The sequence below is a fragment of the Dasypus novemcinctus genome, chromosome 17 (genome assembly GCF_030445035.2).
Source record: "Dasypus novemcinctus isolate mDasNov1 chromosome 17, mDasNov1.1.hap2, whole genome shotgun sequence".
Taxonomy (NCBI): domain Eukaryota; kingdom Metazoa; phylum Chordata; class Mammalia; order Cingulata; family Dasypodidae; genus Dasypus; species Dasypus novemcinctus.
This window is the reverse complement of record NC_080689.1, coordinates 67353071-67371131: the sequence shown is the minus strand read 5'-3', so window position 1 is coordinate 67371131 and position 18061 is coordinate 67353071. Positions and strand designations below refer to the sequence as shown.

Below are 18061 nucleotides of genomic sequence, written 5' to 3'. Positions count from 1 at the left end.
TTTCTTTTGTTTTGTTTTTTTTAAGGTTTTTTAAAAAATCACTTTTTCTCCTCTTCCCCGCCCCCCCCCGCCCATTGTCTGCTCTCTGTGTCCATTTGTTGTGTGTTCTTCTGTGTCCACCTGCATTCTTGTCAGTGGCACTAGGAATCTATATCTCTTTTTGTTACATCATCTTGCTGCGTCAGCTCTCCGTGTATGGCACCATTCCTGGGAAGGCTGCACTTTTTTTCCGCATGGGGCAGGTTTCCTTGAGGTGCTCATTCCTTGAGCACGGGGCTCCCCTACGCGGGGGACACCTCTGCATGGTGCGGCACTCCTTGTGAGCATCAGCACTGCATGTGGGCCCTGGGCTGGACCTCCTATGTGGTAGGTGGATGCTCTATTAGTTGAGCCAAATCTGCTTCCCCCTCAGGTCTATTTTAATACCTTAAACTGGGCAATTTTTAAGACTGAGAATAAGTTGAACTGAAAATCAACTTTTTGATTTTCAAAATCACGGGTCTTTTTGATTTTCAGTTCAACTTATTCTCAGTCTTAAAAATTGCCCAGTTTAAGTTATTAAAATAGAGCCAGAAACTCACTAATGGGGCACAAATATGCTTCTAAGGGCTTGGAACGAGAGACACCTACAAGCGATTTTTCTCCTTGTAGTTTCCTGGTCTGCCAGCAGATGACACTCATTGGTGAATCTTTGCAGAGAGGTGACTCTTTTAACTCTTGCAGGTGATTCTGGTCTGGCCAAAGCCAAGATTCAAAACAAGTTCAGCTAGCTAAATTCACTGAAGAGAAACCACTCTCCACCCTCCACCCCACCCTTCTCCTTCCCAGAGAGGAAGACGTCTGTCCTCTCTCAGTTGGCTTCAGTGAGCCAAAAGTTTTATCCTGGCTGTTCACCTCAAGTGTGGTGAGGCCATTCCTGGCCACGGGCTTGAATAACTCATGGCTTTTGTTTCAGCTTCTTTGTCTCTCTGTCCCTTGTTCTCCTGGAGGTGCATAGCACTCTCCTGGTCTGCAGATCCCCAAAGCATTTCCCTTGAACAGCTTTTTGTCCTTCCTCCATTGATTCTGTGAGAGAATTAAGCCCTGCCTTTCTACTTTGATGCCATCTTCCAGGAAGTCCCTAGTTCAAGTAAGTTTTGAGCACTGTACTTTTTAAAAAGTTTTTATTTATCACTTTTAAAAATTTTATTTTTATTTTTTATTAGAGAAATTATAGGCTTACAGAAAAATCATGCATAAAATTCAGAGTTCCCAACATCCTATTATGAACTCCTTGCTTTAGTGTAGTATGATGGTTACAAATCATGAAAGAACATTTTAATTATTGTAGTATTACCTATAGCCCATTGTTTACAATAGGGATCACTGTTTCTGTTGTATGGTCCTATGTTTTTAAAATTTTTATTCTAGTAACATGTATACAACCTAAAATTTCTCTTTTTAACCATATTGAGATATATATTTAGTGCTGTTAATTATGTTCAAAATGTTTTGCTACCATCACCACCATTCATTACCAAACTTTTATGATCAACTCAAATAGAAACTCTGCACAATTTGAGCTTAATTACTCATTCTCTACCCCCACCCAACTGCTGGTAACCTATATTCTAGATTCTTACTCTATGAGTTTGCTTATTCTGCTTATGTCATATTAGTAAGGTGATATAATATTTGTCCTTTTGTGTCTGGTTTATTTCACTCAAAATGATGTCTTCCAGGTTCATCCATGTTGCTGCATGTATCAGAACTGCATTCCTTTTTGTGGCTGAATAATATTCCATTGTAGCTACATACCGCATTTTGTTTATCCATTCATTGGTTGATGGACATTTGGGTTCTTTCACTTCTTGACAATTGTAAACAATACCACTATGAGCATCAGTGTGCAAATATCAGTTGGTTCCCTGATTTCAAATCTTTGGGGTATATACCTAATAGTGGAATTGCTGGGTCATATGGCAATTTTATACTTAACTTTCTGAGAGGAGCTAAGGAACTATCTTCCACAGCAGCTGCGCCATTCTACATTCCCACTAACAATGAATGGGCGTTCGTATATTTCTGCGCATTCTCTAATACTTATTTTCTGAAATTTTAAAAAATAATAGCTGTTCAAGTGGGTGCAAAATATTATCTCATTGTGGTTTAGATTTACATTTCCCTGATGGCTAATGATGTTGAGCTTTTCATGTGCTTTTGGCTATTTGTGTATCTTCTTTGGAGAAATATCTGTTCAAGTCTTTTGCCCATTTTTAAAATGGGTTCTTGTCTTTTTATTGTTGCATTGTAGGATTTCTTTATATATTCTGGATGTTAAACCCTTATCAAATATGTGGTTTCCAATTTTTTTTTTCCCATTGAGTAGGTTGTCTTTCAACTTTCATGATGAAGCCCTTTGATGTACAAAAGTTTTAAATTTTGATGCGGTCCCATTTATCTATTTTTCCTTTTGTCACTTGCGTTGAGTGTAAAGTTTAAGAAACCATTACCCAACACAAGATCCAGAAGATGCTTCTCTGTTTTCTTCTAGGAGTTTGATAGTTCTGGTTCTTATATTTAGTTTTATGGTCCATTTTGAGTTGACTTTTTATAATGGTGTGAGGTAGGGGTAAACTTTTTATTTTGAAATAATTTCAGACTTACTGGAAAGATGCAGAAGTAATACAGAAATATTACAAAGAATTCCAAAATATCCCCCCACCCAGATACACATGTGTTTAGATTTACAAATTATTAGGATTTTGCCCCATTTTTTATATCATTCTATCTATTTATTTTCAAGACAAGCACAGTGCTCTTCATAGAATACATTCTGAGGATGAAAAAAACCCTGCAAAGAAATACTGAATTTTACTTGATAGGTTTGTTGTTGGTAGTGGTGAGTGTAACAATTCTGAAATTATTTTGTGTGTATTGTAATATTGAGCAAATGGCTAAATATATTGATATTGTTGGGAACTAAGGTTTTCACTGTAGAAAAGGAAGATACTGAGAAAGAAAAATGTAGGAATCTCTACATTTTTTCTAGGAGCTGGCCAGAAACACTTACAAGCTAGGTCATGTCCTGGTTGAACACAAACAACTTCACCTCAAACAAGGCTACTCTGTGACTATGAGAGATCAAGGAAAAAATAGGAGTATTTTGTAATCATGTTCAAATACAGACAAAGACTTGAATATTGTCCAAACCATGAAAATGACCAAACATCCGTGTATCCTGGATAATATGAGGGTTAGTTGCTTCTTTCCCCATCAGTTTTAGTCTCACTTTCATAATTCTTGCTTTCTGGATAAGAATTATCTAGAAACCTGATTATAGAATTAGCCTCACTTCCTGACAGCATACATCCAGAGGAAAAGACCCACTTCCTTGAATCTTCCCTATAATCACCTACCAAGCTCAACTTTTGCTGAGTCCTTTCTCACACCCTCTTAATGGAATGTCCCATGGTTCCCTGCATTGTGCCTCTCCCCTTGTTGCAATGAGTCAGCAAACCTAACTTTGTTCAATTATGGGTGTGTTCCTGGGGGTCTTCAGTGGAAGAAAATTTCTATACAAATGTGGACTAGAGAATGGAGAGGAAAACCCTGTCGTGCTGGATTGGAATTAGCATTATCAGTTTGACCCAATGATTGATATATAAATATATATATATACACACACACACATATATATATATTATCCTAGATCTATCCCCTTCCAGATCTGTCCACTGAAAATGCTAGAAACAATGATACTCCAGAAGCACTGAGCATGTCTGTCCCCCCCAATTTTGGTTTTGGAATATCATTCCCATTTAGAAAGAATCTGGGCTTCTTGGAGAAATGTCTGATTCCAGGGCTGGGGTAGAGAAAGTATGAGATAATCCTGTAATATATTGTGACGGAAAACAAAGATGCAAAGAACCATGAGATCATGTCAAAATATCATGGGAGTGAGCTTGACGGGGTTGCTACTAACTTAATTTGAGACAATTTGAGTATCAAATAGTGAGACCCTGACCCAATCAAGATGACAGAGTAAGATGCTTCAGTTTTATGTAGCCCCCACAGAATCTCTGTACAATCAGCAAGAACTGGCAGGCACAGTTTTCTTAAAGCTCCAGATTATAGTTAAAGGACAGGGCAAGTGTCAAATCAAGAAAAAGGACACTTGAAAGTATAGGATCTCATGGAGCCCTGGCTGACCCCTCTCTACCCCTCACCGGCTTGGTCTACACTCCCAATGGGGATCCCTGGTCTCGGTTTGGAGGGAGCAGAGTAGCCCACATGCATACACTGGGTAGTTGCCAACTAACCCTGTGCATAGAAGGCACATCACTGAGTTCTAAGAATACTGTGGGAGAACCATCAAGTCGTGCTGCCTGAGGCAAAGGATTTCCTGGCTATAGGACAAACAGTGCAGTGCCCAGGACCTTGAGGAAACTGTTTCCTAGGGAAGAGGGGACATTTGAAATTCCTAGGGCCACATGTGCATGTCCAAGACAAGACATGTGCAAACAGAATCAGGAGATCCCATGCTTTGGCTTGGGGCTATTCTTTAAAGTCATTGTATGGATAAGCCCTGAAGGACGGTGCTCACACAGTCCAATCTGCAAAGACTGGGGAAGATGTTTTCTTCTTTTCCTTCTTTTTGTGGTTAGTTCCTGGCTTTTGAGGAAAGCTCTGTCATAACACTAGTAGGATACAAGCATAAGGAACAGATGCAGCAGAGTCTAAATTCCAGCAATAACATATTAAAATATCAAGGTCCAGGTTTCAACAAAGGTTACAAAACATACAAAAAAACAGGAAGCAGTGGTCCAGGCAAAGGAGAAGATTAAAGTATTAGAAAGTATCACTGAGGAGAAATAGACCTGGGACATTCAAGGCAAAGACTTTAAAAGAATGGTCTTAAATATGCTCAAAGAGATAAAGGATGCATCTCTGACAGCCCTGGAGCAGTTCCTGTCTGCTGCTAAGGTTCCGCTACAGATGCAAGAGAAAGAAGTCCTCCCGCTTTCTGTCTGTCTGGTTGTGGCAGCCAAGATTGAATGGGGGAAGACAGGAAATCCTAAAAAAAAAAAGAGAGAGATAAAGGGAAACACAGACACAGAAGTAAAGCAAATCAGGAAAACAACAGGTGAACAAAAAAATGAAAATCAATAGAGAGGTGGAAATTATCAAAAGGAACCAAACAGAGCTGAAGACCACAGTAACAGAAATTAAAAATTCCCTAGAGGGGCTCAACAGCAAATTGGAATTCACAGAAGAAAGAATCAGAGAACTTGAAGATACAACCACTGAAATCATTCCATCTGAGAAGCAGAAAGAGGTAGACATGAGGAAAAGTGAACAGAAGCTGAGGAGTCTGTGGGACACATCAAGCTGCCAGTATAGCCATTGTGGGAGTTACAGAAAGAGAGAAAGGGGTAGAGAGAATATTCAAAGAGATACTAGCTGAAAACTTCCCAAATTTAATAAAAGACGTCAATATACACATACAAGATACTCACCAAACTCCAAACAAGATAAACCCAAATAGACCCATGCCACAGCATATTTTAATCAACTGTTGATTGTCAAAGATGGAGAGAATTCTGAAAGCCACATGAGGGAAGCAAAGTTTCATATACAAGGGAGCCTCAATAAGAGTAAGTGTCATGGAGGTAAAAAGGCAGTGGGATGACATTAAAGTGCTGAAAGCAAAAAATTGCCAATCAAGAATTCTCTATCCAGCAAAAACTCTGGGCCCTGAGCCTCCATGGAGTTGCAATACCCACTCTCCAGTTCATTGGACTTACCCAGGTCAGCTAACAAGGAGGTGAGGATGGACAACCACCACACCAAGGAACCAAGAGAGTACCACTGCAAGCAGGAGAATCCCATCCATCAGCCATGTGGGATCAAAGCCCCTCTCAGTTAAGAGGTGGAGTGGGCATCACCTCCTAGAGTCCTCAGGATTGGGGAATAAAATATGGACTAGAGTGGACTTACTGGTATTCTACTATAGAATTATTATTATGACTCTAGCAATGAAAGAAACTCTATCATTGATGTGGAGACAGTGGCCACTGGAGTTGCTGAAGGCAGGGAGAGGGAAAAGAGGTATAATATTGGGGCATTTTCAGGACTTGGAGTTATCCTGAATGATAATGCAAAGAGAGATGCAGGACATTATATATCCTTCCATAACCCACTGAATGGACTAGGAGAGAGTGTAAACTACAATGTAAACCATAATTGGTGCTGTGTAGCAGTGCTCCAAAATGTATTCATCAAATGCAATGAATGTAACACACTAATAAAAGAAGTTGTTAATGTGGGAAAAATGGGAGTTGTGGGGAGTGGGTTATATTGGGATCTCCTATATTTTTTACTGTAACATTTTGTGTGATCTATGTATATTTTAAAAATAAATAAAAAATATATTTTTTTAAAATGAGGGCGAGATTAAGATGTTCCCAGTTAAACAAATATTGAGGGAGTTTGTCAGCACTACACTTGCCTTACATGAGATGCTAAAGGGAGTTCTGCAGGTTAAAAGGAAAGGACAATAGGCGGTGGACTTGGCCCAGTAGTTATGGCATTGTCTACCACATGAGAGGTCTGTGGTTCAAACCCCGGTCCTCCTTGACCCATGTGCAGCTGGCCCATGCGCAGTGCTGATGTGCGCAAGGAGTGCCCTGCCACACAGGGGTGTCCCCCACGTAGGGGAGCTCCATGTGCAAGAGTGCACCCTGTAAGGAGAGCCACCCAGCGCAAAAGAAAGTCCAGTCTGCCCAAGAATGGTGCCGCCCACAAGGAAAAGTGACACAACAAGATGACGCTACAACAAAAAAAAAGAAACACAGATTCCCGTGCCACTGACAACAACAGAAGCGGACAAAGAAGACACAGCAAATAGACACAGAAAACAGACAACCAGGGTGGGGGGGAGGGGAGATAAATAAATAAATAAATAAATCTTTAAAAAAAAGGAAAGGACAATAAACAACAGACTGAAACCACATGAAAAATAAAGATATCTGGTGAAGGTAACAATACAGGTAAATATAAATGTCAATACTACTGTATTTTGTACTTTTTTTTTTTACCTCCTACAGTATCTAAAAAGGCAAATGCATAATATGTAACAATAAATCAGTGGTTTTGGACTCGCAATGTGTAAACATGTAATTTATAATAAGAGGTACATAAAGAGAATGCAGGGGTATAGGAGCATGGCTTGTGTATGGTATTAAGATGTTATCAAAGCAAACAAGATTGTTCTAGATTTAGGGTGTTAAATTTTAGCCCCCAAATAACTACAAAGAAAATATTGGAGAATATGCAAGCTCATAGAGACAAAAATTAGAGTACAGGTTGCCAAGGGCAGAGGGAATGGGTGTAGGGTTTTTGTTTGGGAAGTGGGAATGCTTTTAGTAATGGAAGGTGGTGAGGGTATTGTAATATTGGGAATGAGATTAATCCCACTAAATTGTATGCCTATGAGTGCCTGAGACTGGAACGTTTATGTTGCATATATGTTCCCACAATTAAAAAAAAAAAGGCAACTAAAGGGACAGTGAAATTTAAATGCAATACATGGGAAGCAGATGTGGGTTAAGAAGTTGGGTGCCCACCTACAACATGGGAGGTCCTGGGTTTGGTTTCTGATGCCTCCTAAAGAAGATGAGCAAGACAGTAAGCTGACACAATGGGCTGGCACAGTGAGCTGATGCAATAAGATGACACAATGAGATGACGCAATGAGGAGACACAACAAGGAAACACCATGAGAGATACAACAAGTAGGGAGTGGATGTGGCTCAAGCAATTGGGCACCTTCCTCCCACATGGATGTCCTGGGTTTGGTTTGCAGTGCCTCCAAAAAAGATGAGCAGACACAGAGAGCAGACAGTGAGTGCAAAAAATATGTGTGTGGGAGGGGGATAAATAAATAAAATAAATCTTTAAATGCAATACATGATCCTGGATGGGATCTAGCAAGGGAGGAGAAAAGACTCAAAGGGACACTATTGGGACATATGAAAAAGTTGGAATATAGACTGTAAACTTTATATCAATGTTAAATGTCTTGACCTGGATAACTACACTTAAAGTGGTAAATATCCTTTGTCCTAGGAAATGTTCATGGCAGTGTTCAGTGATGTATACAGTCTATACACAAATGTTCAGAATGATGAATAGATGGGGAGGGGACAGAAGTGAAGGGAAGGGGTATTAGTCAGTCAGAGGGGTGCTAATGCAAAATACTAGAAATTGGTTGGTTTTTATAAAGGGTATTTATTTGGGGTAGGAGATTGCAGATACCAGACCATAAAGCATAAGTTACTTCCCTCACCATAGTCTATTTCCACATGTTGGAGCAAGATGGCTGTCATTATCTACCAGGGTTCAGGCTTCCTGGGTTCCTCTGGGCTCAGCTCCTCTGTTTCCTCCACAAGGTCAGCTGTAGACTGTGAGGCTCTCTAGGCTTTGCCTCTCTCCACAAGGTCAGCTGTAGACTATCAGGCGAACAGCTCTGTCTCTCCCTCCCCAGGGCTCCAGCTTAAGACTTCAATATTAAAGTCCAATGCGGCGGCTTGCTCGGTCGGTAGAGGTGGGGTCTGGCTGCGGACGAGGGGTCGGTCCAGCTCTGGACGAGGGGTCGGTCCCGCTTGGGACGAGGGGTCGGTCCCACCTGGGACGAGGGGTCGGTCCGGCAGCAGACGAGGGATCGGTCTCACAAGGGGTTGCGCGGTTCGGCTGACGGGGTCGCCCGGCGAAGCCGGCGACGAAGGGGTCGCCCGGAGAAGCAGGCGACGAACTGGGGACAAGGGAGGCCAGGCCCTTGTCGGGGGCTCTCAGGACTGGAGGGCGCACGGCAGAAGAACTACCGCGGAGACAAGGTAAACACGCAAGTCCACTTTACTGAGGGAGAGGCAACAGTTTTATAGGGGCTGGGGAAGGCTGATTGGTCGAAGCCACGCCCTGTTCTGATTGGTTGCCGGCGAAAGGTCAGTGGGCGGTACTGGACGGGGGAGGGGTGTGGTTAGGGATTGGCTGTTGCTGTTGCTGGGGGAAGGGGCAGGGTTTAGTGATTGGTGGCTGCTGTTGCTGGGATAGAGGGCAGACTTGAGTTTCCCGCCCACGCCTGGCTGTTGCTGCTGTCGGGGGGAGGGAAAAGGGCAGACTGGATTTTTCCGCCCACGCCTGGCTGTTGCTGCTGTCGGGGGAGGGGAAAAGGGCAGACTGGATTTCTCCGCCCTGCGCCTGTGCAGGGAGAAAGAAGAAGAAGGGTGCTACCCCACAAGGACTCGTGTGGCGCCATCTGGGAGGAGGGGCGGCCGCGGAAGCATGGCTGCCGAGAAGGGGAGACCCGAGGGCACTCTGCGCCCATGCCGAGCTCCCTTCAGGGGTGGCGGTGAGTCCGACCAGCCACCCTATTATGGGGGCAGCAGCTTGGCCTGCCGCGGCCGCTCCCCTCGCCAGGCCAGCAAACCACACTTCAGCCCGAGGGGTGACCGCATTTCCCCCTTCTTTTCAAATAAGGGCCAGGATGGCAGCAGTAGCAAGTAGCTGAGGCCCAAGAGGCAGCAAGCAATGAGGGAAGCGGAGCTGAAGAGGGAGGTGAGTATGATGGGGATATAAGTGTACAATTTGGGGGTCGGTATCTTGCCATTGCAAGCAAGGGTGGCCAATGTCCAATTCTTGTTGATCTCGGCGGCTATAAGATCCATCTGCTGTTAAAAGTCCAGGGTGACAGCACGTTACAGGTAGTTGATCTCTTCTTGGCGGTGAAGAGTGGCAGAGGCAGACTGTGTGATGGTCTGGAGGATCGCAGCTGTGAGGACAAGTCGTGTCAGGGCACCAGCAGCGGTGGTGGCGGCAGCGTCGGGAGTGGTGGAGACGTAGGCGAGGACAATAAGAAGGCCAAAGTCTTCATGGGCGCGAGAGAGGCTGATGTTAATGGGGCGGGCCGACATGGGGCGGCCCAATCTGCAACACAGTAGGGGTTCAAGCGAAAAAAGGAGGGGGGCGGGGGACGCTTTGGATGGCTGAGAAGAGGAGTGAGGTCGAGATAGGAGGAAGCTCCGCAAGCTGCGGGCCGGGGAAAGCGGGTTGCGGGCCGTTTAGCAGGGCTGGTGAGAGGGGTTAGCTTGGCCAGAGGTGGCGAGGGAGAGCATAAGGAGAAGGAGAGAGACTATGTTAATTGGCTCGGCAGCATGGCGAGGGTTGCGGCGTCTGTACTGACGGTAGAGTGCGAGCAGTGAACGGACTTCAGGGTTGGATGGTTGCCTCTCAGGGTGGAGGGTGAGCTGGCTCAGTTGGTGTTGGATCACTCGCATCTGGCGCCGTGCCCTGCGGGACATCCGCTGCTGAGGTGGCGGGTTTGACGTATCTCCCGGGGACCCAGATTGGCTGAGCGGCATCCTTGAGAGCGCGGCGATGGGAGCCGAGGTGCGCGGTGAGACGAGGGGTCGGAGCCGGTGGGGCTCTGACGGTGGTCGCGGGCCAAGAGAAGGCCCCGACGAGGGGAGGGCGGGACGACGAGCAGTGGAGCAAGGCAAAGGGGAGCAAGCGCAGAGGGGAGGAGGCAGAGGTGAAGGCAGGGGTGGAGGTGCTCAGGCACGCGCTCCTGAGAGTTTTATTGGCGCCTCTTAATCATAGCGGGTCGGTATAAGCCCCCGACATGGAAGGAGAAAGCCATCCAGCGATTCTCCCAGACCGCCGTGGATCATATGAGGTCGCCAAGGTTCAGGAGCAGCAATGCAGAGCGAAAAGATAGGGGTGAGAAGAGAGGAGAGCGTAGGGCTATGGTAGGGTTACTTCAGACATGCAAGCGCACGCTCCCGAGAAATCCAAGGCTCCTCTTAATCATAGCGGGTCGGTATAAGCCCCCGACATGGAAGGAGAAAGCCATCCAGCGATTCTCCCAGACCGCCGTGGATCGTATGAGGTAGCCAAGGCTCAGGTAGCAGCAATGTTGCATGAGAGAAGTCCCAAGGTGAGAAGAGAGGAGGGGGTAGGGCTGTGGTAGGATTACTTCAGACGTGCAAGCGCACGCTCCCGAGAAATCCAAGGCTCCTCTTAATCATAGCGGGTCGGTATAAGCCCCCGACATGGAAGGAGAAAGCCATCCAGCGATTCTCCCAGACCGCCGTGGATCATATGAGGTAGCCAAGGCTCAGGTAGCAGCAATGTTGCACGAGAGAAGTCCCATGGTGAGAAGGGGGGGGGGGGGCGCCAGGTTATGGAGTGAGGCTGTGGTGGAGTTGCCTTGCCCCACGTTGGGCGCCAACTGCGGCGGCTTGCTCGGTCGGTAGAGGTGGGGTCTGGCTGCGGACGAGGGGTCGGTCCAGCTCTGGACGAGGGGTCGGTCCCGCTTGGGACGAGGGGTCGGTCCCACCTGGGACGAGGGGTCGGTCCGGCAGCAGACGAGGGATCGGTCTCACAAGGGGTTGCGCGGTTCGGCTGACGGGGTCGCCCGGCGAAGCCGGCGACGAAGGGGTCGCCCGGAGAAGCAGGCGACGAACTGGGGACAAGGGAGGCCAGGCCCTTGTCGGGGGCTCTCAGGACTGGAGGGCGCACGGCAGAAGAACTACCGCGGAGACAAGGTAAACACGCAAGTCCACTTTACTGAGGGAGAGGCAACAGTTTTATAGGGGCTGGGGAAGGCTGATTGGTCGAAGCCACGCCCTGTTCTGATTGGTTGCCGGCGAAAGGTCAGTGGGCGGTACTGGACGGGGGAGGGGTGTGGTTAGGGATTGGCTGTTGCTGTTGCTGGGGGAAGGGGCAGGGTTTAGTGATTGGTGGCTGCTGTTGCTGGGATAGAGGGCAGACTTGAGTTTCCCGCCCACGCCTGGCTGTTGCTGCTGTCGGGGGGAGGGAAAAGGGCAGACTGGATTTTTCCGCCCACGCCTGGCTGTTGCTGCTGTCGGGGGAGGGGAAAAGGGCAGACTGGATTTCTCCGCCCTGCGCCTGTGCAGGGAGAAAGAAGAAGAAGGGTGCTACCCCACAAGGACTCGTGTGGCGCCATCTGGGAGGAGGGGCGGCCGCGGAAGCATGGCTGCCGAGAAGGGGAGACCCGAGGGCACTCTGCGCCCATGCCGAGCTCCCTTCAGGGGTGGCGGTGAGTCCGACCAGCCACCCTATTATGGGGGCAGCAGCTTGGCCTGCCGCGGCCGCTCCCCTCGCCAGGCCAGCAAACCACACTTCAGCCCGAGGGGTGACCGCAGTCCAACATCAAAACACCAACATTGGGAAGAAGCGGATTTGGCTCAACTGTTAAGAGTGTCCACCTACCACATGGGAGGTCCAGGGTTCAAACCTGGGGCCTCCTGACCCATGTGGTGAGCTGGCCCACGTGCAGTGCTGGTGCGCCCAAGGAGTGCCGTGTTATGGAGGGGTGTCCCCCTCGTAGGGGAGCCCCACACACAAAGAGTGCACCCCATAAGGACAGCCACCCAGTGTGAAAAAAGTGCAACCTGCCCAGGAATGGCACCACACACATGGAGAGCTGACACAGCAAGATGACACAACAAAGAGAGAGACAGATTCCTGGTGCTGCTGACAAGAATCCAAGTAGACACAGAAGAACAGCAAATGGACACAGACAGCAAACAAGTGGGGTGGGGGGGGGGAAGGGAGAGAAATAAAATAAAAAATAAATCTTAAAAAAAAGCCAACATCAAGAACCCACAAGATTATGCAAGGATGGATATAGGACATGTTAAATTACACCAAAACTGTATAGGGGCCTATAGGCTAAAATGTAAATCATAATGTAAAACATAAGATAACTAAAAATTTAGAAAATTGTATAGTCTAAAATATAAATCCTAATGTAAACCCAAGTGTAACCTTGTTTCAAAGCTGTTTTCTCAATATCTATACATCAGTTGCTATAAATATAGTTGATCATGTAAAAAGATTATTGCTGGGGAAGAGACAAAGTGTCTGATGTTGACTATGTGGGAGTACTGTATATTGTATATATGAATTACTGTGTGAAGACAAGCTTAATAATTAGAAAAAAAAGAAAAAGAAAGGACGTAAACACTGAGGAAGAGATGGAAGTTGCCTTGCCAATGTGCATACAGGGAACACTTTTTGCAGTGATGGAAGGCAAAAACAAAAACAAAGTGATCAAAAACAAAGTTTTTTCATTTTTTAATTTTTGATACCCCAATTTATTTTTACTTTAATTTTTCTAAATTAGTATGTATTCTATATCTAACCTTTAAACTCATCACTATATTCCATTTTACTATTAATGGAACCTGGCAATATATTGGGCTTCATTTTCAGGGAGGTTTTGGGCCACAGAGGAGCTCGATGGTGGCGGGGGAGGAATACTGGTGTGGGGGGTTATCAGTGGGGAGCGCATGATTGGGAGGGAGTTCTCCAGGGCATATGCATGGGGTGCATAAAAATGTTTGGATATTTTCATAGTGGTTACAGTTGGGAATGATGGCTGAGGGAGTGCTGAATTCCTGGCTAGGGGAGCTCTGTTGCATTCCCTAATGGAACAGCAACAATCCCCCAAGTGCAATGGCGAAGACCAATAAGGAAGGATGGTCCAGCAATGAGCCCTTGATGCTAATGACTATGCTTAGTGAGCCTGTGTACTTGAAATAAGCCTAGAGCTGCAGGGTGCCTAAGAGTTACCTCCTGGGAGCCTCCATGTTGCTCAAATGTGGCCAGTCTCGACGTCAAACTCAGCATGTAAATGCATTGCCTTCCCCCCAGTGTAGGACATGACTCTCAGGGATGAGCCTCCCTGGCACCAAGGGATTACTACCAAGTACCAGCTGATGATGTGGCTGGAGAATGACCTTGAATAAAAGGGTCAACTCAGACCAGCAGAATGTCTCAGCCTACATGTAATACCAGGAGTTAAAAATGCTTTTTGACCTTGAATAAAAGAGGGAAATGGAAAGGACAAATGAGTTTATATGGCTATGAGTCTTCAAAAAAGAACCAGGAGGTCATCAGAGGGGTCGCCCTTATGCACAACTCAACAGAGTCCCAGAGTCAGGTAAAGTAGATACAACCCCAGGTATTGGTTCTTCTGAGGGCTACAGAGATCCACAGGTTCTATGGTCATGGCAGATGGAGTTCAGTGCCATGTCAGTTGGCCCTACTTTGGAGTTTGTGTTCCTGGGTGTGATGGAGGTGGACTCAGATGTGATTTTTGTTCACAAGCCTCTCCTGTCACTTTTACCAGACCTGTGGTTGGCACAGGGGTTTAGTGTGTACTCAGGGGACCTGAATCTCTGGACTGTCCATGTGATAGCCAGGCCCTGAGCCTCAACAGACTTGCAACTCCTATCCTTTGGTTTATTGGACTTACCCCAGTCAGCTAACAGGGAGGTGAAGAAGGTCAACCACCACACCAGGGAGCCAAGAGTGCCTACAACTGCAAACAAGAGAACTGCATCCATCATCCAAGTGGAATCTAAGCACCCTCTCGATACAGAGGTGGAGTGGCCATAGCCATCCCAGGGTCCACAGAATGGAGGAGTGGAGTATGGATTGGAGTGGACTTGCTGATGCTCTATTCTGGAATTGTTGTGATTAGTGATGGAAGTAAATGTGGCATTGAGGTGGAGAAAGTGGCCATGATGGCTGCTGGGGGTGGGGAGTGGGAAGAAGAGATGTGATGTGGGAGCATTTTCAGGACTTGGAGTTGTCCTGGGGTACTGCGGGGACAGTTACTGGACATTGTGTGTCCTCCCATGGCCCACTGGGTGGATTGGGGGAGAGTGTAAACTTAAATGTGGACCCCTGACCATGTGGTGCAGCAGTGCTCAGAGATGTATTCACCGAGTGCAGTGAGTGTCCCATGATGTTGGAGGAGATTGTTGTTGTGGGAGGAGTGGGGTGAGGGGGGTGAGGAGGTATATGGGGACCTCATATTTTTTAATGTAACATTAAAAAATAAATAAAAATAAAGACAAAAAGAACCCTCAATTCTGTGCTTTGCCATGCCTCTTATCTGTGAGTTCCCACCCACCAAGGGACGGGGACTCAAAGCCCTAATGACATGGCCCAATCAAAGCCCTAATCATAACTCAATCACCGCCAGATTACCAACATAATCCAATGTCTATTTCTGTAATTCATAACCATACCAAACTGCTACAGAAGGGAAGGGCAAATGTGGCAAAATGTTAAAATTGGTGGATCTGGGTATGGGGGTGGTGATAGGGGTATGTTGGCATTCTCTGTATGAGGTTTTTATTATTTTTGTAACTGTCCTGTCAGCTTGAAACTATTTCAAATAAAACGTTTTAAAAAATGAATAATGACAAATATTTATTTTAAAACATTCAATTAAAAACAGGAATCTGGGAGTTAATATTACTGCTACCATTATGTCTATAAAGGGAAGGAGATGGTAAAGTGCTTTTTGAAAACAGAAGAATGCTAACCGATAAATGTAGAGGAATTATAAAATGGGAATAATCACCATTTTTGCAAAAATGATGGTAAATAATTGTTTCAGGCAAGAATCACCAATAGAAGACACTAAAGCCTTTGGGTGAAAAGTGGCTGGGGAACAGGTTATTCACAGTCTTAAAATATCAACTCATCAATGACTTATTAATTACAGAGGGGAAATTTTTCAGGCACCTCTGCAGTGGACACACTACTTTAGCCAAATGACAAAATTTAACATCAATGATGCCACGAAAGAACACCAAGGACCTCCTTTTCTAACTACGTAGAAGGACACAGCCTAGTATAGTATTTCTGTCATATGTGTTAACACTGAACCTTATCATGAGGAAACTATCCAACAACCCAAATTGAGGGGCATTCTGCAAAGCAATTGACTTCTCAACTCTTTAAAGATAATGATATCATGAAAGAAAAATTTACTGGGGAAACTGTTGCAGATTTAAGGAGATGACAACTAAATGTACTGTGTGAATCTGGATTGGGTCCTGGATTGGGGGGAAAAACCCAACAAGGCTATAAAAGACATTATTACAACAAAGGGATAAATCTGAATATGAACTGTTATTAGATAACAGTATTACATCAATATTATATTTTCTGGGTGCAACAATTGCATTGTGGTTACAAAGGAGAATGCCCTTGTTCTTAGGACACACAGGCTGAGGTAATCAGGGGGAAATATCTTGATGTCTGCAATGAATTCCCAAATGGTTCATCAAAAATATGTATAGGTAAATATATATATATGTAAATGCAACAGACATGTACATATGTATGTATATGCATGTATGCACATATTTGTTTGAGCAAAAGAAGCAAATATAACAAAATGCTAAAAATTGGTGAATGTAGGTGAAGGCTATGTGAGAACTCATTTTACAATTCATGCAGCTTTTCTATAAAATTACATTCTTGCAAAACAGTTGGAAAATGCTAGCTTTCATAGATTCAAAACTGTTAATCTTTTTTTCTTTAAAGTTCTCTTGAAGGGGTCATTGTTTGGAAGTTAGATTAGTGAGAACAAAATGGGTACCTAGTTTTTTCTAACAGTTTTTTTTTTTTCCCTTCATACTCATTATTACACCTGAATTGAAGTTCATACAGCCTGGATATTTTTGTATATGATCCTGGAGGTTTTTCTCGTAAAGTTTTGAGGTGGAAAAAGTATACTGTGATGTCTTTAATTCATTCTCATATGACACCTAGAATTCCAAATAATACTTTCTCTTGAAAGCCACATGGACTAAATGGAAATAAGGAACTAAAAAGTAATTTAATTTTTAAAAGTTAGTATGGCCAAAATTGTGAATACTGGTACCAAACAATTCTATGAAGATCAGAATTAAGATATAATCTCATTTTTATTAATCTGGTTCATATTATTATTATTACTTTAGGAGGTACCAGGGATTGAACCTGGGACCTTGTATATGCAAAGCAGGCACTCAACTATGGAGCTGCACCACTCTGCTGGTTCATTTTATTTTAAATATAAAAAATTATTTTAACTTAAAAAGGACACACCGTTTTTTCTAAGTTTACCTAGTTAACACACACTCTCTGTCTTTATATTACCTGTTAACCTGTTTCCCTGTGTATTAAGCTTACAATTGATGGATATTCTTAATAAGTGCCTCTGAACAATTATCAGCCTTTGCAGTCATCATTGGTTGTGATTTATTGCTCTAGCAGTAATAAATATACATTATTTCAAGCGACTGCTAGAATTTCAGCCTCTAAGACATATAGGGAAAGCTTCCCTATATTTGGAAGTGAATATAAAAATAAAATTAAAAATTAGCATATAGGAAAAGAAAGGATGGATTCATACTTAATTACATTAATATATGCTTTGAAAAAAGGGGGGAAACCTTTATCTACATGTTGGTCTGCTACAGCAGTAAATAATAAAATTACAATTTCTTTTTTCCAGGCTTAATTTCTACAAATTTATCAATGACTGTCAAACACTGACCTTTGAAAATTCATGTTCAATAGGCGGTATAAGCGGATTTGCCCATCAATTTTCACTCGCAGCTTACTGAAAAGGAAATACACCAATAGTTACAGCTGTGAACAGAAAAGTACGCTTGGTAGGGAGTCATTAAAATCCCCTCTCATAACAGATTCCAGAAATTGCACTAATATCCACCTCTGGTTTTTTTTTTTGAGGTTGGTTCTAGTGGGTTTACAATGTCTCCAAATTTAAAATTTTAAACACAAACAAAAATTCCAAGTGCACACCAGGACAGAATTGCAGCCCCCGGGGCTGTCCTCACTTAGCTCAAACGCGCGGTTCCCCGAACCGCTCCAGAAGCGGATCCAGGGACTCGGAGCCTTTCCCAGTTTACGCTTAAACCTCGGTGGCCGCGTCCACGCGTGTCAGCGACCGGCTGGGGATTGACTTGCCGGCGGCACACGCTGTTGGTAAGAGAGAAGTGGTGACAGGTGCTAGTTCGCAGGTTGCAGGTGTTACTAAAGCGCAACGGTAACCAGCGTGGGTTAGAACTCAGACCGACACCACCTTCTCGGTACGACACCCAAACCCCAGCTTCTGACCCTCAGCGCCCCGCGTCCTGTGACCCCGCAGCGCTTCTCGCAGGGTGCGCGGCAGCCGCAGTGATCC

General features: G+C 44.8%; 1 non-coding gene across 1 annotated transcript; it reads left to right on the top strand.

Moving 5' to 3' along the window:
- Positions 1 to 4921: 4921 nt before the first annotated feature.
- On the top strand, positions 4922 to 5052 carry LOC111761516 (small nucleolar RNA SNORA31). The gene has a single exon (XR_002794860.1). It is a non-coding gene; the product is annotated as a small nucleolar RNA SNORA31 (small nucleolar RNA).
- The last annotated feature ends 13009 nt before the right edge of the window (positions 5053 to 18061 follow it).